The sequence below is a fragment of the Triticum urartu genome, chromosome 1A (assembly GCF_056163025.1).
Source record: "Triticum urartu cultivar PI428250 chromosome 1A, HENAU_Tu73, whole genome shotgun sequence".
NCBI lineage: Eukaryota > Viridiplantae > Streptophyta > Magnoliopsida > Poales > Poaceae > Triticum > Triticum urartu.
The window spans coordinates 437167241-437191622 of NC_141873.1; positions in this window are offsets into that span (position 1 = coordinate 437167241).

Sequence of the window (24382 nt, forward strand, 5' to 3'; positions counted from 1 at the left end):
CCCTAGACCGGGAGGACATTTCCAGCATACCCATGGAGGAGGTAGCTCGCACAATCAAAATGGCACCAGGAATGGTAATGGGAATGGAGGAAGCAACGGCCAGAACCGCACCAACCCATCAACCCCAGCCAAGAAGGACCTGAGCCAAGTCACTTGCTTTAAGTGTTCGAAGACCGGACATTATGCCAATGAGTGCCCTGAAATACAAATGGAAATGGCAATGGAAGCTCTGGGAAGAAACCGAACCCTTTCAACAGGGGACAGGTGAACCACGTTCGCGTGGAGGAGGTTGAAGCTCAGCCCGATGCAGTAATAGGTCAGTTTTTGGTTAAGTCATTTGCTGCACTCGTTCTTTTTGATACTGGTGCATCGCATTCATACATCTCAAGGGGATTTGTGGATAAGTATAACCTACCAACCCAAGCCCTTAGGTCACCCATGTTAGTAACCTCGCCTGGATCAGAGTATGTGGCTAGTCTATGGTGTGATCGGTTACCATTAAGGATTGGTAACTATGTTTTTCCCTCAGACCTAATAGTATTGGAATCTCAAGGATTGGATGTGATATTAGGCATGGATTGGTTATCAAAGTATGAAGGGAATATTGAATGTGCTAGCAAGTCAATTCTTCTTACCACACCAGAAGGGAGAAGGATCAAGTATGTATCCCGACATGTGTCGAAGAGGACTCAAGTAAATTGCTTAACAGGAGTTGTGCAGGAGGAAGTACCAGTGGTTAGGGATTTTCCCGATGTATTTCCGGAAGAGTTGCCAGGCATGCCACCGGATAGAGATATCGAGTTTTTGATTGAGCTATTGCCAGGCACAGGGCCAATATCGAAGAGACCATATAGGATGCCAGCAAAGGATTTGGTAGAAATTAAGAAGCAGATTAAGGAGTTACTGGATAAAGGATATATTCGCCCAAGTTCCTCGCCTTGGGGATCGCCAGTACTTCTAGTGGAGAAGAAGGATGGATCGTTAAGGATGGTTGTTGATTATCGAGGATTGAACGAAGTAACGATCAAGAACAAGTACCCGCTACCAATGATTAATGATCTGTTTGATCGATTGCAAGGAGCTAAGGTATTTTCCAAGATCGATCTGCGATCAGGATACCACCAGTTGAAGATTCGAGAACAGGATATTCCGAAGACAGCTTTTACCACCAGGTATGGGCTGTACGAGTATACCGTTATGTCATTTGGTCTGACTAACGCACCTGCCTATTTTATGAACATGATGAACAAAGTGTTTATGGAGTTTTTGGATAAGTTCATCGTAGTGTTCATTGATGATATGCCGGTTTATTCGAAAAATGAAGAGGAGCATAAGGAGCATTTGCGTTTGGTACTTGGAAAGCTCAGAGAACATCAATTATATGCCAAGTTCAGCGAATGTGAGTTTTGGTTGAAGGAAGTAGGATTTCTCGGACACGTTATATCTGGAGAAGGTATAGCAGTAGATCCCGCTAAAGTGGATACCGTGACTAAGTGGGAAGCCCCAACAACCGTTAGAGAGATCCGGAGTTTTCTTGGACTCGCAGGATACTATCGGAGATTTATTGAGAATTTCTCAAAGATTGTGAAGCCTATGACGGAGTTATTAAAGAAAGATACCAAGTTCATATGGACGGAGGAATGTGAGGCTAGTTTCCAGGAGTTGAAGAAATGCTTGGTTACCTCACCAGTGTTGATTTTGCCAGACCAGACCAAAGATTATGAGGTGTATTGCGACGCTTCACGTCGAGGACTTGGAGCAGTGCTTATGCAGGAAGGGAGAGTTGTTTCATATGCCTCAAGACAACTGAAGCCTCATGAGTTAAATTATGCCACGCATGATTTGGAGTTAGCAGCCGTAGTGCATGCTTTGAAAACATGGAGACATTTCCTCATTGGAAATCATTGTGAGGTGTACACAGATCATAAGAGTTTGAAGTACATTTTCACACAGAAGGAGTTGAATCTCAGACAAAGGAGATGGTTGGAGCTTATCAAGGATTATGATATGAAATTGCATTATCACCCCGGAAAGGCTAATGTAGTAGCTGACGCATTAAGCCGTAAGAGCCATGTCAATACGTTAATGACGGGAGAAATACCCAAGGAGTTAGCAGAAAATCTTCGTGAACTATGCTTGGATATAGTTCCGAGAGGCTTTTTAGCAGCGTTGGAGATTAAGTCTACTTTGATGGATAAAATCAGAGAAGCTCAAAGACCGACAAAGAGATTGCCGCTATTAAGGAGAAATTGAGCAAAGGAAAAGCTAATGGATTTCGTGAGGATGAACACGATACCCTATGGTTTGAAGATTGCGTTTACGTGCCCAATGACCCGGAGATCAGGAAGTTGATTTTGCAAGAGGCACATGACTCACCGTATTCAATTCACCCAGGAAATACCAAGATGTATTTGGATTTGAAGGATATTTTCTGGTGGACCAGAATGAAGAAGGATATTGCAGAGTATGTAGCAGTTTGTGATGTATGTCATAGAGTAAAGGCAGAGCATCAGAAGCCAGCAGGATTGTTACAACCATTGCCGATACCCGAATGGAAGTGGGATAAGCTAGGCATGGATTTCATCATGGGATTACCCAGGACTCGTTCAGGCTATGACTCGATTTGGATTGTAGTTGATCGATTGACGAAGGTAGCTCATTTTATCCCGGTAAAGACCACTTACACACCAGTGCTAAGTTGGCAAAGATATACATGACTAGGATCGTATGTCTGCATGGAGTTCCAAGGAGTATCGTATCAGATAGAGGAACCCAGTTTACCTCAAAGTTCTGGAAGCAGTTACACGAAACTTTGGGTAACAGGCTAGAATTCAGTACAGCTTTTCATCCACAGACAGATGGACAGACCGAGAGAGTCAATCAGATTTTGGAGGATATGCTGAGAGCTTGTGCGCTAGATTATGGATCTAGCTGGGACGATAATTTGCCATATGCAGAGTTCTCTTACAACAATAGTTACCAAACCAGTTTAAAGATGGCCCCTTCCGAAGCCTTGTACGGAAGGAGGTGCAGGACACCGTTGTCATGGGACGAAGTTGGAGACCGCCAGTTGTTTGGACCTGACTTGATTAAAGAGTCTGAACAGAAGGTGAAGTTGATTCGCATATGGCAAAAGAGTTATGCAGATTCTAAACGCAAGGAGACAGTTTACAAAGTTAGAGATAGAGCTTATCTTCGAGTATCTCCACTTCGGGGAACAAAGCGTTTTGGAGTTAAAGGGAAGTTAGCGCCACGATTTGTAGGACCATATCGAGTTTTGGAGCGTATGGGAGAAGTGGCCTACAAGTTGGAATTGCCCGAAGGATTGTCAGGAGTTCATGATGTGTTCCATGTTTCCCAGTTGAAGAAGTGTCACGCAGAGATGGCTGACATACCGTTGAGAGATACAGTGCCTTTGGAAACTATTCAGTTGGATAACGATTTGACCTACGAGGAGAAGCCAATTAAGATTCTCGAGTTTGCCAATCGAGTTAGCCGCAGCAAGGTTATCAAATTTTGCAAAGTTCAGTGGAGCCACCACACAGAGGATGAAGCCACCTGGGAACGAGAGGAAGATTTGCTCAAGGACCACCCTCACCTATTTTCTAGCCAACCCGAATCTCGAGGGCGAGATTCATCTCAAGGGGGGTAGGTTTGTAACATCCCAAATTTTCAATTTGGAATGTTATGCATTAGATCATCATTGCATATCATATTTTATTTTGCATTTTGGTTGATCCTAGAAATTCTACGCAACTCAATGACCCAGAGAGAGAGTTGGGGATTTTGTTATTTTCATATTTGAGTTCTCTCGAATTTTGAGAATAGGATCATTTGATTTTATTTATTTTATCATCAATTATTTCTATTACAAAAATATGAGAGAGGGAATAAAATGACTTTCCCAAAATAAAGAAATAATGAGGATTTAATAAAAAATCAAATAAGATTTTATTTCGGAGTTTTTCGGTGTTTTATTTGAATTTAGGAAAAATGTGCGTTTTTCAAAATTGCATTTAGGTCCAAAATAAATGTTCACCTTGTGAGGCTTGATTTTAGAAGCCCGTGAAAATTTATTTCGGAATTTTTGGAGTCCGTTTAGTATTTCTTTTTATTTTCTTCCGAGCGGAATACTAAAAAAAACGAACCGACCTACGGCCCGTGTCCGACTAGGACTCCGGCTCTACTAGGCAATATAAGCCGGCCCAGCCCCCCCCCTCCCGGGGAGAAACCCTAGCCCCAGCCGCCCCGCACCCGCCCCGCCGCTGCCGCCCCGCGCCCGCCGCCGCCTCGCCGCGTCGCCCCACCGCGCCGTCGCCCCGCCGTCGCCGCCACGCGCCGCCCCGCCTGCACGCTCGCCGAGGTTCATCGCAGCCTCGAAATCTGTGCCCGTTTTTTTAGAAAAACTGATTGGTTTTCATCGGGTTTTTTAGATTCGGTTTTTTTTAAATAGATCAGTTTTTCCGGTTTATATAAATAGCGAGCGTTCGTCCATTCGTTCGTTCTAGCGAGCGTTCGTCGTTTTTCTTTTTCTCGGATTAAATCCGCGATTTTTCTGATCGCGATTCCTGATCCGATTTTCTTTTTAGTATAACTTTTCGCTCATTTATCGGAATCAGGCGATTCAAGCGCCTAGAGTTTCATCTCGAAACCCTCTATCCGTTTAACCAAATTAAACAAGATTTTGCAACTGTAAAATTTTCCCTAGATCCAGATTAGTAGAATGAAGGTGTTTCCTTTCGCCTTTTGACTTTCATTGCTTTGTTCGATTTGATTCTTTTTGCCAACCGGAGTTCTTAAGTTGAACCTTCTGGTTAGATCTCTTATTTGAGTTTTACCTGTGCATTAGATGAGTACTTATTGTATGCTTGTTTGTTTGTCTGCGATAGAATACCCGGAGTGCGCCGCCTGTTACTTCGAATCTCTAGGTTTCGCGGATCATCAGCAAGGCAAGTAACACTTTGATCATACCTTTTCTACTACCCAGTTTTATTGCATTAGATCAACCCTCACACATTGCATGGTTAGGATCTAATTAAATTGTGGGATGGGAAGTAGATGAGGTAGTACCTATTACCTGTTATTATCAAACCTTTGGGAGTTACTTCTGCGTTTGCTTATTATGCCATGCTATGCTAGTAGACGTGGATTGGGTGAGTGATATCCATGACAGATGTGAGTTTTTTAATTAATGGTTTATCTAAGGTGGCAACTTAAACACACATCTGGGTGGATTGAGGCACCTGGGTATTCCAGGACTTGCCTGTTTTCTTTTGGACCGCCACCCAGGCTCAAAGGGATCATGAGACTATTCATACTAGAAACTTCCGTGTGCAGCCGCAAGCTATTATGGGCTCTACATAGTTGACTAAGTCGTGCGAACTCTTACAGTGGTAGACTAGCAGATGTAGGGGATGTAGGTTGGTATGGTCTACCCGATCGTAAGGTGCTAGCGCTTCTGAAAGACTATGTCTCGGTCATCCGTCTTCTCAAACACCATGTAGTGCGAGAAACCAAACAGAGGTGATCGAGTCTTGTGGGGAAAAGTGCGCAAACCTTTGCAGAGTGTAATAAACTAATCATGGTTAGCCGTGTCCCCGGTTATGGACATCTTGAGTATCTAGTACTTGGATTATCATGTGAATCTCAACATGTTACTCTAAATTAATTTTGTTGGGTTATGTTTAATGATGATGCTTAATTGGGATTGAGAATGCTGTCAACCATTCTCAATGTTTAACAACCACCATGATAGTTAAATAAATTTATTCCTTTGAAGTAGGGAAAAATTGGCTTTACGCAAAACTGTAACCATAGAGCTTTCCACCAGCCATATATGCATATAGTATAGTTGTTCCATTCCATTACTCTCTATGTGTTACCTTGCCAGCATATTCCATGTGCTGACCCGTTTCGGGCTGCAACGTTAATGTTGCAGACTTTTCAGACGACGATTAAGGAGTTTTTAGGTCGTGGTTCTATACTCAGTGATGCTGTTGGAGTTGATGGACTCACTTATCTTCCAAGCCTTCCGCTGTTATCGTTATTAGATGGCCTTAAGCCATACTTATTGTAATATGTTCTCTTTTGAGACACTCGATGTAATAAGTGTGTGATTGCTACTCTGCTATAAATCCTCCAAGTACTGTGTGGTGTCAGCATTACTGATCCAGGGATGACACCGGAGCACAGAGATCCGACTGTTTGAGGTCTGGTCGCTACAATTTCTTCTCTCTGATTTTTTTCTCCGCGAAACTCAATATATGGAAGGTGGAGTTGGAGTTGGAGAGGCAACAGGGGGCCCACGAGGTAGGGGGGCACACCCTAGGGGGGCAGGCGCGCCCCTCCCTCGTGGAGAGACGGTGGGCCCCCTGGCCTTCATCTTTGGCAGGTATTTTTCTTATTTTCTGAAAAGTGTCTCCGTGAAGTTTCAGGTCATTCCGAGAACGTTTGCTCCTGCACATAAATAACACCATGGTAGTTCTGCTGAAAACAGCGTCAGTACAGGTTAGTTCCATTCAAATCATGCAAGTTAGAGTCCAAAACAAGGGCAAAAGTGTTTGGAAAAGTAGATACGTTGGAGACGTATCAGAGGCTTAAATAAAATTTCAAGATCATAAGAGGCATTATCACCCCAATCATGATCATTGCAATAAGTAGTGGACATAGCAAAACTAGCATCCCCAAGCTTAGGGTTTCACATATTATTAGCACAACTAACATTAAGAGAATTTATAGTAACATCATTGAATCATGCTTTTGATTCAAGGAATTATTAAGTATGGGTTCAATAGCAATAATTTCATGTTCAACATAAGGAACTATAGCAAGTTCATCTTCATAAGCATAATTAATATTGGCATCATGGCCATAAAAATAGCAAGCATCATGTTCATCAAGGGAGGATATCTCAGTCAAATCATCGGAATCATAATTATCTATAGATTCATGCATATAATTATTTTGTTCCATAGCAATGGTCATTCTCTCAATAAATTCCTTAACATAGGCATTATGAGCATAGTTCTCATAGCAATATTTAAGTATGTCAAAATTTTCAGATTTGTAGAGATCAATATCATATTTTTCAATCAAAGAAGCAACTTCATAATCACCCTTAAAAGCAACAAATTCTTCAATTTGTTCGATATCATAGTAACTATAAACACCCTTTTCATAATAAGATAAGATTTCATTATCATCAAACTCACATACGTAGGGAAGGTGTTTTTTAGGGTTCTTAGAGCAACAAGTAAAATCACAAAGTTCACAAAGATTCCAAGCATGACATAGCAAACAATTTATTTGATTCCATAAGAGTCTCCCTTTTTCAGACAAATAGTGACGCACAAAATGAGCATGCTCATCTAAAGATTTTCCCTCAACTAAACTAGTTGGGGTTTCAGCATGAGCACATATGGATCGAAGATGATCCAAGTAGAAAACTTTAAATGGATCCATATCAATAGATTTTTAGCAAGCAAAGATGCAAGCAAATAGAAGGCATATGGTAACACAAGCAAAGATAGCAAACGAGAAGACGAATGAAAGAAGGGCGAATAAAAAGGCAAATCTTTTTGAAAATCATTTTAGAAGTGGGGGAGAGGAAAACGAGAGGCAAATGGAAAATAATGTAATGCAAGATATGAGAGTTTATGATGGGTATTTGGTAGGCTTGACGTAGATCTCCCCGGCAACGGCGCCAGAAATTCTTCCTGCCACTTCTTGAGCTTGCGTTGGTTTTTCCCTTAAAGCGGAAAGGGTGATGTAGCACAGTACAGATAAGTATTTCCTTCAGTTAGGAAGCAAGGTATCAATCCAGTAGGAGAAACGCGCAAGTCCCCAATAGTTGCACCTGCACAAACAATCAAACACTTGCGCACAACGCGAAAAAGGGGTTCTCAATCCCTTCACAGTCACTTGCAAAGGTGAGATCTGATAGAGATAGATGAAACTAAACAAAAGATAAAATATTTTTGGGTTTTTTTGGTTTATAGATTTGAAAATAAAAGATTGCAAAATGGTATATTAGAAACTAATATGATGGAAAATAGACCCAGGGGCCATAGGTTTCACTAGAGGCTTCTCTCATGAACACAAATAATACGGTGGGTGAACAAGTTACTGTCGAGCAATTGATAGAAAAGCGCAAAGTTATGACGATATCCAAGGCAATGATTATGCATATAGGCATCACGTCCGTGTCAAGTAGACCGACTCCTGCCTGCATCTACTACTATTACTCCACACATCGACTGCTATCTAGCATGAATCTAGAGTATTAAGTTCATAAAGAATGGAGTAACGCCTTAAGTAAGATGAGATGATGTAGAGGAATAAACTCAAGCAATATGTTGAAGACCCTATATTTTTATCCTCGATGGTAACAATTAAATACGTGTCTTGCTACCCCTACTTTGTCACCGGGGGAAATCACGCAAGACTGAACCCAAAGCTAAGCACCTCTCCCATTGCAAGAAAAACCAATCTAGTTGGCCCAACCAAAACGATAATTCGAAGAGAAATATAAAGATATCAAAATCATGCATATAAGAATTCAGAGAAGATTCAAATAGTATTCATAGATAAGCTGATCATAAATCCACAATTCATCAAATCTTGACAAACACACCGCAAAATAAGATTACATTGGATAGATCTCCAAGAACATCGAGGAGAATATGGTATTGAGAATCAACGAGAGAGAAGAAGCCATCTAGCTACTAGCTATGGACCCGTAGGTCTGTGGTAAACTATTCACACTTCATCGGAAGGGCAATAGGGTTGATGTAGATGGCCTCCATGATCGAATCCCCCTCCAGCAGGATGCCGCAAAAGGCCCCAAGATGGGATCTCACAGGAACAGAAGGTTGCGGTGGTGGAAAAGTGTTTTCGTGGATGCTTCTGAGGTTTTTGGAATACATGTGAATATATAGGACGAAGAGCTAGGCCAGGGGAGTCCTGTGTAACACCCTCGATGCGGCTATATCTCCCACGTGTCGAAGCACGACTTAGAGGCATAACCGCATTGAAAGCAATGTCGCAAGTGAGGTAATCTTCACACAACCCATGTAATACATAAGGGAAAGAGATACATAGTTGGCTTACAATCGCCACTTCACACAATTACATGAATAAAGCATTACATCAACCAGATACAATCAAGGCCCGACTACAGAGCCAAAATAAAAGAAGACTACCCCAAAAGAGACACAGATCCCCGATCGACCCCAACTGGGCTCCACTACTGATCGACTAGAATGAAACAACATAAAGAACAAGATCTTCATCGTGCTCCTCCTTCAGCTTGGTTGCGTCACCTGTACGGTTTCATCGACACCTGCAAACTGGTTTTGGAAGTATCTGTGAGTCACGGGGACTCAGAAATCTCACACCCTCGCGATCAAGACTATTTAAGCTTATGGGTAAGGTAAAGGTATGAGGTGGAGCTGCAGCAAGCGAGTAGCATATTTGGTGGCTAACAACGCAAATGAGAGCGAGAAGAGAAGGCAAAAGCACGGTCGAGAATCTATGATCAAGAAGTGATCCTAGAACAACCTACGTGAAGCATAAATCCAACACCGTGTTCACTTCCCGGACCCCGCCGGAAAGAGACCATCACGGTTACACACGCGGTTGATGTATTTTAATTAAGGTCAACTTCAGGTTTTCTACAACCGGACATTAACAAATTCCCATCTGCCCATAATCGTGGGCACGGCTTTTGAAAGTTCAAATCCCTGCAGGGGTGTCCCAACTTAGCCCATCACAAGCTCTCACGGTCAAGGAAGGATATTCCTTCTAGCGGGAAGACCCGATCAGACTCGGAATCCTGGTTACAAGACATTTCGACAATGGTAAAACAAGACCAGCAAAGCCACCCGAATGTGCCGACAAATCCTGATAGGAGCTGCACATATCTCGTTCTCAGGGCACACCGGATTGTCCAAACTTCCGGTAGGCTAGCCCAGAGTTGCCCCTGGTGGCCACCGGCGGCTGACAAGGTGGACCAACACTCAGAGGAGCATTGGACCGGGGGGGGTTAAAATAATGATGACCCTCGAGAGTGCGACTCCCAAGGGAAAAGAAAAGGCTAGGTGGCGAATGGTAAAACCAAGGCTGGGCCTTGCTGGAGGAGTTTTATTCAAAGCGAACTGTCAAGGGGTTCCCATTATAATCCAACCGCGTAAGGAACGCAAAATCCGGGAACATAACACCGATATGACGGAAACTAGGGCGGCAAGAGTGGAACAAAACACCAGGCATAAGGACGAGCCTTCCACCCTTCACCAAGTATATAGATGCATTAATTAAATAAGAGATATTGTGATATCCCAACAAGTAAACATGTTCCAACAAGGAACAACATCTCCATGTTCCAACAAGGAACAAACTTCAATCTTCACCTGCAACTAACAACACTATAAGAGGGGCTGAGCAAAGCGGTAACATAGCCAAACAACGGTTTGCTAGGACAAGGTGGGTTAGAGGCTTGGTTCAAAAATATGGGAGGCATGATAAGCAAATGGTAGGTATCGCAACATAGGCATAGCAAAAGAGCGAGCAACTAGCAAGCAAAGATAGAAGTGATTTCGAGGGTATGGTCATCTTGCCTGAAATCCCGCAAGGAAGAAGAACGAGTCCATGAAGAAGACAAACGGACGTAGACGAATGGGTCCTCACAAACGCGACGTTACCGGAACCAACCCAAAGAAGCGACACCAGAAAGAAGCACACAACATAGTAAACAAACCACACATGAACATGGTATGATATGCGGGATGCGGTATGTGGTGCATATGCATGATTTGGAAAAGAATGATTGAACCTGGCCTCAATTTGGAAATCCAAGAGTGCCACTGGAAAGGTGAGGTGATTTCGGTTGAAATCGATATAAAGATCACCGGAATCGGATGCACGGTTTGGAAATGGCAAGCAAAACAAATGTGGCACCGGTCTGCGATAATCAGCAAGTGACCAACTAAATGCATCAAGATAAATATGCTACAGCACTCAAACATGGCAACAAAAAACATGGCAGGGATCCACTCAATATGATTGACAAAATATGAACACTGAGCTACGGCTAATTCACTCATTAACAGGTTCCAACAAGCATGGCAAAAGGGCAAACGATAACAGGTTTCAGACTTAGTGAAATTAACACAAGTCTGGAATTTATCATCAGGAAGCACACTTTAGAGCATGAAAACTACATGCTACAGGAACTTAACATGGCAAAGCAAGGCATAGAATGAAGCTACTCAAAGCACTTAACAAAACTCCCTTAGTGACCTTGAGCCAAAAGGGATCAGAAAATACAATTGCAAGCATGTGAACATGGCAAAAACATAAACAGATACAGACTTAGTGAAAACTGGAGCATGCAAATCAGTTAACGAGTAGGCATGTTTACGAGCTCGATGCACTCACTACAGAGCATGACATGACAAACTAACCATACACCCATCAATAATACATGGCATAGAAGCTAGACATGGCAAGAACAACATCATAGCATGCACGGATCAATAGCAACAACCTCGGCAAAATCGCTAAACAAGTCAACAATCTGCCAGGATTCACTTTATAGCAAAAGTAGAGCTCGATTGTCTCAAGCTAGGGTGCTCCATAAATGAAAACAATGACATGTATGGATATAGCACCACAATGTTAACAAAACACCCTTACTTATCATCCTCAAAAGAGGCACGGATCACTAGGAAACAACATGAACATATGGCATAACAAGGACTTAGTGAAAACAGCATTACCGATTACGCTACTTTGCAAGCTTGTGCTAGTCACCACAAATATCACAAAAATACATGGCATAAACCCCTATAAAGATGGCATGGCATATAACAAAACACATGTAGAGCTCAGATCATAGCATGCACACATTAATCATGGCAAAAATGACAAAATGCCATTTGCTGAAACAGATCTGACAAATTCACCACATAGCCCTCTTCCAACAGCATTTCCGGCATCAAGATGAGCTCAAATGAAAGTGATGCAATGATATGAAATGATGTACTCATCGAGATGGACATTTTGATATGCTACACGTGCAAATCGGAGCTACGGATGCAGAGATACGATGCGATGAAGATTGCATAAAAACACGGCAGATCTGGGAAAAGTCAAACCGGGACGAAGAGGTGCGGGACAGAGGGATCCGGATCTGGACGGAGGCCGTTTGGATGGACGGTGTGGTGGATCTCGTCCACCCCGCGGTGGATCCGACCGGACTTGCTCCGGCGAGCTCCACGAGCTCCGGCGACGATGGAGAGGCGGTGCGGAAGGCCGGAGGTGGCCGGGCGGCGACGGATGTGGGCGGCCGGCGAGGAAGGGGCCCGGGCACAGCGAGCTTCGGGCCGGGGCGGCGCCCTGCAGAGGAGACGGCGATGATGTGGCACGCCGGCGAGGAAGACATGGCGGCGGGCGGTGCAGGCGGCGGCGGAGCGGCGCGCCGGCGTCGGGCGCGAAGTGCGGCGGCCGGTCGGGCGACGGGGAGGACCAGGTGCGGGGCGGCGAACAGTCCAGGTAGAGGCGCGGATCTGGGCCCGTGCGGGCCCGCTACGGGCTCCGCGGGCCGGCGGGCGCGGGGGCGAAGTGGGGCGCGGGCGCGGACAGGTGGCGGCGTCCGATTCGCTGCGGGGTGGTGCGGTGGTGACATGGCGGCCGCCGGTTGGCTGGAGTGAGGTGGCGGTGGCGGCTGGACATTGTCCGGCGCGGGGGTTTTTGTCCGGTGGCGCAAGGAGGATGAAGGTTAGGGTTAGACTGCGCGAAAAATCAGGGAGAGCCACATATATATAGGTAGAGGGAGCTAGGAGAGTCCAAATGAGGTGCGGTTTTCGGCCACGCGATCGTGATCGAACGACCGAGATGATGGAGGAGGTTTAGGTGGGTTTTGGGCCAAAATGGAAGGGTGTTGGGCTGCAACACACACGAGGCCTTTTCGGTTCCTCGGTTAACCGTTGGAGTATCAAACGAAGTCCAAATGGCACGAAACTTGACAGGCGGTCTACCGGTAGTAAACCAAGGCTGCATGAAAAGTCTCGGTCCAATCCAAAAATGTTTAACACCCGCACACGAAAAGAGGTAGAAAGGGGCACCGGGTGACATAGGAGCGCCAGATTGCAAAACGTACAACGGGGAAAATGCTCGGATGCATGAGACAAACATGTATGCAAATGAAATGCACATGATGACATGATATGGAATGCATGACACACAATCAATGACAAGCCAACAGCAGCAAATTACTGAAAGACACCTGGCACATCGGTCTCGGGGTGTTACATCCTGAGAGGCCCACAAGGTAGGGGTGCGCTGGCCACCCTTGTCGCCGCCTCGTGGCTCTTCTGGCTTGGACTACAAGTCCTCTAGGTGTCTTCGGGTCCAAGAAAAATCATCACGAAAGTTTTATTCTGTTTGGACTCCATTTGGTATTCCTTTTCCGCGAAGCTCAAAAACAAGGAAAACAGATATTGGCACTGGGCTCTAGGTTAATAAGTTAGTCCCAAAAATAATATAAAATAGCATATTAATGCTTATAAAACATCCAAAATAGATAATATAACAACATGGAACAATCAAAAAGTATAGATATGTTGGAGACGTATCAGCCGGCGACCCGCGAACAGAGGTGCTTGATTTTCCCTGATGGGGAGAGGTAAGTGTGATACGTCTCCAACATATCAATAATTTTTGATTGTTCCAAGCTATTATATTATCTGTTTTGGATGTTTAATGGGCTTTAATATACCTTTTTATATTATTTTTGCGACTAACCTACTAACCAAAGGCCCAATGCAAATTGCTGTTTTTTGGCCTATTTTAGTGTTTCACAGAAAAGGAATATCAAACGGAATCCAAACGGAATGAAACCTTCGGGAGAGTTATTTTTGGAACAACATGATCCAGGAGACTTGGAGTTGACACCAAGAAAAAAGCGAGGAGGCCAGGAGGCAGGGAGGTGCGCCCAGGGGGTAGGCGCGCCCCCACCCTCGTGGGCCCCTTGCAGCTCCACCGACGTACTTCTGTTCGCACACGAACACGCCACCGTGTACCCTCGACGCCTCGGGTGATGCACCGCAACTCACGTCGAAGGAGACCCGCCGGAAGCACGGTACGCAAGACAATCCGACGGGCGCTTTTGTACACCCGAAACCCCACACGCCCGGGAGGGACCCCGTCAGGGCGCGCGACGCCTATGGGCTGCCCTAGGTCAGCCTGACCGCCCCTAGGGCCTCGAGGTTCGCCGCCCTGCAACAAGAAGAATGAACGAAGAACAAGAAGAAGAAGAACAAAGGGACAAGGTAAAGGTAAAGATAAAAGATGATAGATTGATATGTCGATTGTGTGTTGTTCAATCGACCGTCACCCCTTACATATATATGAGGCGGCTGGACTTCCCATACAAGAAAAGGACTCAAATCATGTCCAAATCATCAAAAGTTACCCAAACTCGGACTACAGGGGCCGGAAGTTCCGGTCTGGCCCGGAACTTCCGGGCTGAAATTATATCAAGTAGCCCTCTTGCACTGAATCTGCAGGCCGCATAATACTTCGGATGACGATGGTCCCAAAAGCAAAGTTGTAGATCTTGCAATGGAGAAAAACTCTTCAGTTGATCACTTTTTCATCCGAGGTCATCTTGATGTCAAAATCAGCCCCGCAAATCTGAAAACAATGTTAAAATTCCAGTCTTTGGGGCGCACCGCGTGCAAACTTTCGGTTTAGCCCGGAACCTTGATACGTCTCCAACGCATCTATAATTTTTGATTGCTCCATGCTACTTTATCTACTGTTTTGGACTATATTGGGCTTTATTTTCCACTTTTATATTATTTTTGGGACTAACCTATTAACCGGAGGCCCAGCCCAGAATTGCTGTTTTTTGCCTATTTCAGTATTTCGAGGAAACATAATATCAAACGGAGTCCAAATGGAATGAAACCTTCGGGAACGTGATCTTCTCACCGAACGTGATCCAGGAGACTTGGATCCTACTCCAAGAAGTTTTCGGGGAGGTCACGAGGGTGGAGGGCGCCCCCCTGGGCGCGCCCCTGCCTCGTGGGCCCCTCAGAGCTCCACCGACGTGCTCCTTCTTCCTATATATACCTACGTACCCCCATTAGACTAGAGGAGGAGCCAAAAACCTAATTCCACCACCACAACTTCCTGTATCCACGAGATCCCATCTTGGGGCCTGTTCCGGAGCTCCGCCGGAGAGGGCATCCATCACGGAGGGCTTCTACATCAACACCATAGCCCTTCCGATGAAGTGTGAGTAGTTTACTTCAGACCTTCAGGTCCATAGCTAGTAGCTAGATGGATTCTTCTCTCTTTTTGGATCTCAATACAATGTTCTCCCCCTCTCTCATGGAGATCTATTCGACGTAATCTTCTTTTGGCGGTGTGTTTGTTGAGACCGATGAATTGTGGGTTTATGATCCAACTTATCTATGAATAATATTTGAATCTTCTCTGAATTCTTTTATGTATGATTGAGTTATCTTTGCAAGTCTCTTCGAATTATCCGTTTGGTTTGGCCAACTAGATTGGTAGTTCTTGCAATGGGAGAAGTGCTTAGCTTTGGGTTCAATCTTGCGGTGTCCTTACTCAGTGACAGAAAGAGTTGCAAGGCACGTATTGTATTGTTGCCATCGAGGATAACAAGATGGGGTATTTATCATATTGCATGAATTTATTCCTCTACATCATGTCATCTTGCTTAAGGCGTTACTCTGTTTTTAACTTAATACTCTAGATGCATGCTGGATAGCGGTCGATGAGTGGAGTAATAGTAGTAGATGCAGGCAGGAGTCGGTCTACTTGTTACGGACGTGATGCCTATATACATGATCATACCTAGATAACCTCATAACTATGCTAAATTCTATCAATTGCTCAACAGTAATTTGTTCACCCACCGTAGAATATCTATGCTCTTGAGAGAAGCCACTAGTGAAACCTATGGCCCCCGGGTCTATTCTCATCATATCAATCTCCATTACTTTATTTTACTTGTTTTGCTTTTACTTTTCACTTTGCATCTTTATACCAAAAATACCAAAAATATTATCTCTATCAGATCTCACTCTCGTAAGTGACCGTGAAGGGATTGACAACCCCTAAGCGTTGGTTGCGAGTTGCTACCGTTTTGTGCAGGTACGAAGGACTTGCGCGTGACCTCCTACTGGATTGATACCTTGGTTCTCAAAAACTGAGGGAAATACTTACGCTACTGTGCTGCATCACCCCCTCCTCTTCGGGGAAAACCAACGCTAGCTCGAGACGTAGCAAGAAGGATTTCTGGCGCCGTTGCCGGGGAGGCCTACGCCAAGTCAAGTCAAGATTTACTCTCCCGTTAACGAGCCATTTCTGGCGCCGTTGCCGGGGAAGCCTACGCAGAAGTCAACATACCAAGTACCCATGACAATCTCTATCTCTCGCATTACATTATTTGCCTCTCGTTTTCCTCTCCCCCACCTCACCCTTGCCGTTTTATTCGCCCTCTCTTTCCCTTTGCCTTTTGTTTGCTCGTGTGTTAGTTTGCTTGCTTGTCGTGATGGCCCAAGATGCTACCAAATTGTGTGACTTCACCAATACCAATAACAATGATTTCCTTATCACTCCGATTGCTCCTCTTGCTAATACTGAATCTTGTGAAATCAATACTACTTTGTTGAATCTTGTTATGAAAGATCAATTCGCCGGCCTTCCTAGTGAAGTTGCCGCTACTCATCTAAATGGCTTTGTTGATTTATGTGATATGCAAAATAAAAAGGATGTCGTTAAATTGAAGCTATTTCCTTTTTCGCTTAGAGATCGTGCTAAAGCGTGGTTTTCATCTTTGCCTAAAAATAGTATTGATTCTTGGAACAAGTGCAAAGATGCTTTTATCTCTAAGTATTTTCGTCCCGCTAAGATTATCTCTCTTAGGAACGATATTATGAATTTTAAGCAACTCGATCATGAACATGTTGCACAAGCTTGGGAGAGAATGAAATTAATGCTACGTAATTCTCCTACTCATGGTTTGAACTTATGGATGATTATACAAAAATTTTATGCTGGATTGAATTTTGCTTCTAGAAATCTTTTAGATTTGGCCGCGGGAGGCACTTTTATGGAAATCACTTTAGGAGATGCTACTAAACTCCTAGATAATATTATGGTCAATTATTCTCAATGGCATACTGAAAGATCTACTAATAAAAAGTGGATGCTATAGAAGAAATCAATGTTTTGAGTGAAAAGATGGATGAACTTAGGAATTTATTTGTTAAGAGTGTTTCTTCTGATCCCAATAATATGCCTTTATCTACTTTGCTTGAGAATAATAATGAATCTATGGATGTGAATTTTGTTGGTAGGAATAGTTTTGGTAACAACGCGTATAGAGGGAATTTTAATTCTAGGCCTTATCCTAGTAATCCTTCTAATAATTATGGAAATTCCTACAACAACTCTTATGGAAATTTTAATAAGATGCCCTCTGAATTTGAGAGTAGTGTTAAAGAGTTTATGAATTCGCAAAAGAATTTCAATGCTTTGCTTGAAGAGAAATTGCTTAAAGTTGATGATTTGGCTAGGAACGTTGATAGAATTTCTCTTGAGGTTGATTCTTTAAAGCTTAGATCTATTCCTCATAAGCATGATATCAATGAGTCTCTCAAAGCCATGAGAATTTCCATTGATGAGTGCAAAGGAAGAACCGCTAGGATGCGTGCTTACAAAGATGCCTTTATTAAAGCGTGTTCTTCTAATAACTATGAGAATCAAGATGAAGATCTAAAAGTTATTGATGTGTCCCCTATTAAATCTTTGTTTTGCAATATGAATCTTGATGAATCTGATTATGATCTTCCCTTACCTAGAAGGCGTTCTAAGAATTCTGAGTTTTTAGATCCTGATGATGAAATTGATAAAAAAGGGATTGAAAGAAATAAAAATCTAGATATTGCTAAACCCACTATTTTGGATCTCAAGGAATTTAACTATGAAAACTGCTCTTTAATTGATTGTATTTCCTTGTTGCAATCCGTGTTAAATTCTCCTCATGCTTATAGTCGAAATAAGGCCTTTACCGAACACATTGTTGACGCCTTAATGCAATCTTATGAAGAAAAGCTTGAGTTGAAAGTTTCTATCCCTAGAAAACTCCGTGATGAGTGGGAACCTACAATTAAGATTAAAATTAAAAATTATGAGTTTCATGCTTTGTGTGATTTGGGTGCTAGTGTCTCTACTATCCCCAAAGCTTTGTGTGATTTGCTAGATTTCCGTGACTTTGATGATTGCTCTCTAAACTTGCATCTTGCGGATTCCACTATTAAAAAGCCTATGGGAAGAATTAATGATGTTCTTATTGTTGCAAATAGGAATTATGTGCCCGTAGATTTTATCGTTCTTGATATAGATTGCAATCCTTCATGTCCCATTATTCTTGGTAGACCTTTCCTTAGAACGATTGGTGCAATTATTGATATGAAGGAAGGGAATATTAAATTCCAATTTCCCTTAAAGAAGGGCATGGAACACTTTCCTAGAAAGAAAATAAAATTACCATATGAATCTATCATGAGAGCCACTTATGGATTGCCTACCAAAGATGGCAATACCGAGATCTATCCTTGCTTTTATGCCTAGCTAGGGGCGTTAAACGATAGCGCTTGTTGGGAGGCAACCCAATTTTATTTTGTGTTTTTTGTTTTTGGTTATGTTTAAGAATAAATAATCCATCTAGATTCTGTTTATATGTGGTTTTATCTTTTAATTAGTATTTGTGCCAAGTTAAACCTACTAGATCTTCTTGGAAGATAGTTATTTGATCTTGCTGTAATTTCCAGAATCTTTGCGCTCAGTGCCCGAATTGTCGAAAATCACCAGAACGTGATAAAATAGTGATTCCAATTGCTGCTGATCAATAAACAAATTTCCCAGGTCTTCTAATTTTGGTAGAATTTTTTGGGTACCAGAAGTTTGCGTTAGTAACAGATTACTACAGACTGTTCTGTTTTTGACAGATTCTGTTTTGCGTGTGTTGTTTGCTTATTTTGATGAATCTATGGCTAGTAAAATAGTTTATAAACCATAGAGAAGTTGGAATACAGTAGGTTTAACACCAATACAAATAAAGAACAAGTTCACTACAGTACCTTAAAGTAGTCTTTTGTTTTCTTTCTCTAACGGGGCTCACGAGATTTCTATTGAGTTTTGTGTTGTGATGTTTTCAAGTTTTGGGTGAATTCTTTTGATGGATTATTGAACAAGGAGTGGCAAGAGCCTAAGCTTGGGGATTCCCATGGCACCCCCAAGATAATCCAAGGACACCAAAAAGTCAAAGCTTGGGGATGCCCTGGAAGGCATCCCCTCTTTCGTCCACTTCCATCGGTAATTTACTTGGAGCTATATTTTTATTCACCACATGATATGTGTTTTGCTTGGAGCATATTGTATTATTTGTGTCTTTCCTTGTTAGTCTACCACAATCATCCTTGTTTTACACACCTTTTGAGAGAGACATGTATGAATTGAAATTTGTTAGAATACTCTATGTGCTTCACTTATATCTTTTGAGCTTGATAGTTACTCTATGTGCTTCACTTATATCTTTTTGAGCGTGATAATTTTTGCTCTAGTGCTTCACTGCTTCACTTTGATTATTTTGAGGGTCGTTAATAGCATGGTAATTTGCTTAATGTTAATATACTTGGTATTTAAGATATATGAAACTTTCTTTTTAGTGGGTTGAATACTAAGATAAGTTTGATGCTTGATAATTGTTTTGAGATATGGAGGTGATAATATCATAGTCATGCTAGTTGAGTAGTTGTGAATTTGAGAAATACTTGTGTTGAAGTTAGCAAGTCCCGTAGCATGCACGTATGGTTAAAGTTGTGTAACAAATTTGAAGCATGAAGTGTACCTGGCTTGTGCATCCTTATGAGTGGCGGTCGGGGACGAGCGATGGTCTTTTCCTACCAATCTATCCCCCTAGGAGCATGCGCATAGTACTTGATTTTTGATGACTTCTAAATTTTTGCAATAAGTATATGATTTCTTTTGACTAATGTTGAGTCCATGGATTATACGCACTTTTACCTTTCCGCCATTTGCTAGCCTCTTCGGTACCGTGCATTGCCCTTTCTCACATTGAGAGTTGGTGCAAACTTCGCCGGTGAATCCAAACCCCGTGATATGATATGCTCTTTCACACATAAACCTCCCTATATCTTCCTCAAAACAGCCACCATACCTACCTATCATGGCATTTCCATAGCCATTCCGAGATATATTGCCATGCAACTTCCATCATCATCATCATCATCATGACATGCTTTACTTTTGTCATATTGCCATTGCATGATCTTGTAGTTGACATCATATTTGTGGCAAAGCCACCATGCATTATTTTTCATACATGTCACTCTTGATTCATTGCACCATCCCGGTACACCGCCGGAGGCATTCATATAGAGTCATATCTTGTTCTAGTATCGAGTTGTAATCATTATGTTGTAATCAATAGAAGTGTGATGATCATCATTATTAGAGCATTGCCCAATCAAAAAAAAGAGAGAAAGGCCAAAAAGAAAGGAAAAAAGAAGGGCCCAAAAAAAGAGAAAATAAAAAGGGCAATGCTACTATCTCTTTTTCCACACTTGTGCTTCAAAGTAGCACCTTGTTCTTCATGTAGTGAGTCTCATATATTGTGCTTCAAAGTAGCACCATGATTTTCATATAGTGAGTCTCATAAGTTGTCTTGTTCATACTAGTGGGAATTTTTCATTATAGAACTTGGCTTGTATATTCCAATGATGGGCTTCCTCAAAATGCCCTAGGTCTTCATGAGCAAGCAAGTTGGATGCATACCCACTAGTTTTCTTTTATTGAGCATTCTTAGCTCTAGTGCATCCGTTGCATGGCAATCCCTACTCCTTGCATTAACATCAATTGATGGGCATCTCCATAGCTCATTGATTAGCCTCGTTGATGTGAGACTTTCTCCTTTTTTGTCTTCTCCACACAATCCCCATCATCATATTCTATACCACCCATAGTGCTATGTCCATGGCTCGCGCTCATGTATTGCGTGAAGGTTGAAAAAGTTTGAGATTATTTGAGTATGAAACAATTGCTTGGCTTGTCATCGGGGGTATAGAAGTTGGGAACATCTTTGTGTGACGAAAATGAAGCATAGCCTAACTATATGATTTTGTAGGGATGAACTTCCTTTGGCCATGTTATTTTGAGATGACATAATTGTTTGATTAGTATGCTTGAAGTATTATCATTTTTTATGTCAATATGAACCTTTGTCTTGAACCTTTCGGATCTTAATATTCATACCATGATTAAGAAGATTTACATTGAAATTATGCCAAAGTATCACTCCACATCAAAAATTCTCTTTTTATCATTTACCTACTCGAGGACGAGCAGGAATTAAGCTTGGGGATGCCTGATACGTCTCCAACGTATCTATAATTTTTGATTGCTCCATGCTACTTTATCTACTGTTTTGGACTATATTGGGCTTTATTTTCCACTTTTATATTATTTTTGGGACTAACCTATTAACTGGAGGCCCAGCCCAGAATTGCTGTTTTTTTTGCCTATTTCAGTATTTTGAGGAAACAGAATATCAAATGGAGTCCAAACGGAATGAAACCTTCGGGAACGTGATCTTCTCACCGAACGTGATCCAGGAGACTTGGACCCTACTCCAAGAAGTTTCCGGGGTGGTCACAAGGGTGGAGGGCGCGCCCCCCTGGGCGCGCCCCCCTGCCTCATGGGCCCCTCAGAGCTCCACCGACGTGCTCCTTCTTCCTATATATATCTACGTACCCCCATTAGACCAGAGGAGGAGCCAAAAACCTAATTCCACCGCCGCAACTTCCTGTATCCACGTGATCCCATCTTGGGGCCTGTTCCGGAGCTCCACCGGAGAGGGCATCCATCACGGAGGGCTTCTACATCAACACCATAGCCCTTCCGATGAAGTGTGAGTAGTTTACTTCCGACCTTCGGGTCCACAGCTAGTAGCCAGATGGCTTCTTCTCTCTTTTTGGACCTCAATACAATGTTCTCCCCCTCTCTCGTGGAGATCTATTCGACGTAATCTTCTTTTTGCGGAGTGTTTGTTGAGACCGATGAATTGTGGGTTTATGATCCAACTTATCTATGAATAATATTTGAATCTTCTCTGAATTCTTTTATGCATGATTGAGTTATCTTTGCAAGTCTCTTCGAATTATCCGTTTGGTTTGGCCAACTAGATTGGTAGTTCTTGCAATGGGAGAAGTGCTTAGCTTTGGGTTCAATCTTGCAGTGTCCTTACTGAGTGACAGAAAGAGTTGCAAGGCATGTATTGTATTGTTGCCATCGAGGATAACAAGATGGGGTATTTATCATATTGCATGAATTTATTCCTCTACATCATGTCATCTTGCTTAAGGCGTTACTCTGTTTTTAACTTAATACTCTAGATGCATGCTGGATAGCGGTCGATGAGTGGAGTAGGTCTACTTGTTACGGACGTGATGCCTATATAAATGATCATACCTAGATAACCTCATAACTATGCTAAATTCTTTCAATTGCTCAACAATAATTTGTTCACCCACCGTAGAATATCTATGCTCTTGAGAGAAGCCACTAGTGAAACCTATGGCCCCCGGGTCTATTCTCATCATATCAATCTCCATTACTTTATTTTACTTTTTTTGCTTTTACTTTTCACTTTGCATCTTTATACCAAAAATATTATCTCTATCAGATCTCACTCTCGTAAGTGACCGTGAAGGGATTGACAACCCCTAAGCGTTGGTTGCGAGTTGCTACCGTTTTGTGCAGGTACAAGGGACTTGCGCGTGACCTCCTACTGGATTGATACCTTGTTTCTCAAAAACTGAGGGAAATACTTACGCTACTGTGCTGCATCACCCCCTCCTCTTCGGGGAAAACCAACGCTAGCTCGAGACGTAGCAAACCTCCCCGGAAGTTTTGCCCGGAACATTCAGGGCAAACTTATTTAGCGCACCGTTTTGGCTCTAACTTTTCCATACGAACTCCTATTTAGACATTTTTATATCAAAATAGATCGTCTCAACGAGATGAAGACAATCCATGTAGCAACATTTCTCATATGAGTCCAGCTTGGGGGTGTAATAAGCTGAATAGTGTTATGAATATAAAATCTGAGTACTTGAAACACAACTTCGACCTTAGAGATGAGACCGGATGGCTATGGCCCAAATATGAAAAGTTCTCCTTTTGACGATACAAAACTTTCTTACTTTGAGCACTTCTCCATTTGAGGCCATCTTAATTAAGTTCTTGTCCGTGTCAAAATCTGGTGTCAACACATGCCCCCTTGTTTTTCGGCAAACTTGTGTGCCGGAAAATAACTTGCATGACAATTTTCCTAAGGACGATGTCAACACTCCATCGGCCATTTTGCATGTTCTTAGGACGATAAGTATATATCGGCCATTGCTTGTTTGAACCTCTTGAGGCAAACTTGGGTGAAAACTTCCTATAACAATTCGGTGATAAGGTTCCATCAACCAAAACCATCCTCCGAACCATATTGTTCTCCCTTTCACTAGGATTTTGCAGATAATCAAGAATGAACTTCCTCCAATCCTTACTTCGTCTTCCTAAAAGTTTCATTAGTGGTCGAAGCGGTGGGCTTCGGTTCGGCCTTACCTATATTGACAAGACCTAGCATCGGCTATTGATAGAAATGTAATACACCATGGTTAACATAGTAGCCGGATGCTTGCTGTGCCAACTCTTTCGAATTGTCATGTCTAGATATATGAACAATTTTAAAGCAACCCAAGGTAAATCTTGCATCTAGACATACCAAAAGATAAACTATAAGTGATTCGTCAAAACATTGATAACCCTTCGATATTTGTTGCACTACTAATAAAGAATCACCGGCAGCCTCCATATGTATAGCACCTATAGCAAGGCAAAGCTCCAATCCGAATGAGAATGCATATTCGGCTTTGATCATTGTGCAAAAATATTTTAAGCGGCATGAGGCTTCACAAAATAGCACCATAAGGAGATATATAAACAACACCAACACCTTGGCCATTGCTACAAATTTAACTATCAATATATAATCTCCATGGTACTAGAGAGATCAAGCTAAAATCAATATTATGCATGATGTCAATATGATGCTCAATAATAAAATCAACCATGATTTGGCCTTACGCAAGTTCTGAAAACTAACAAGCCAAATCACACCCAATCAAAACATAAGTTCACTTTGCAATTTTTGTGAATTGGTCTATGCATAATATCCTCAATGGCATCAATTTGACAAATTCCTTTGCAAGCACTT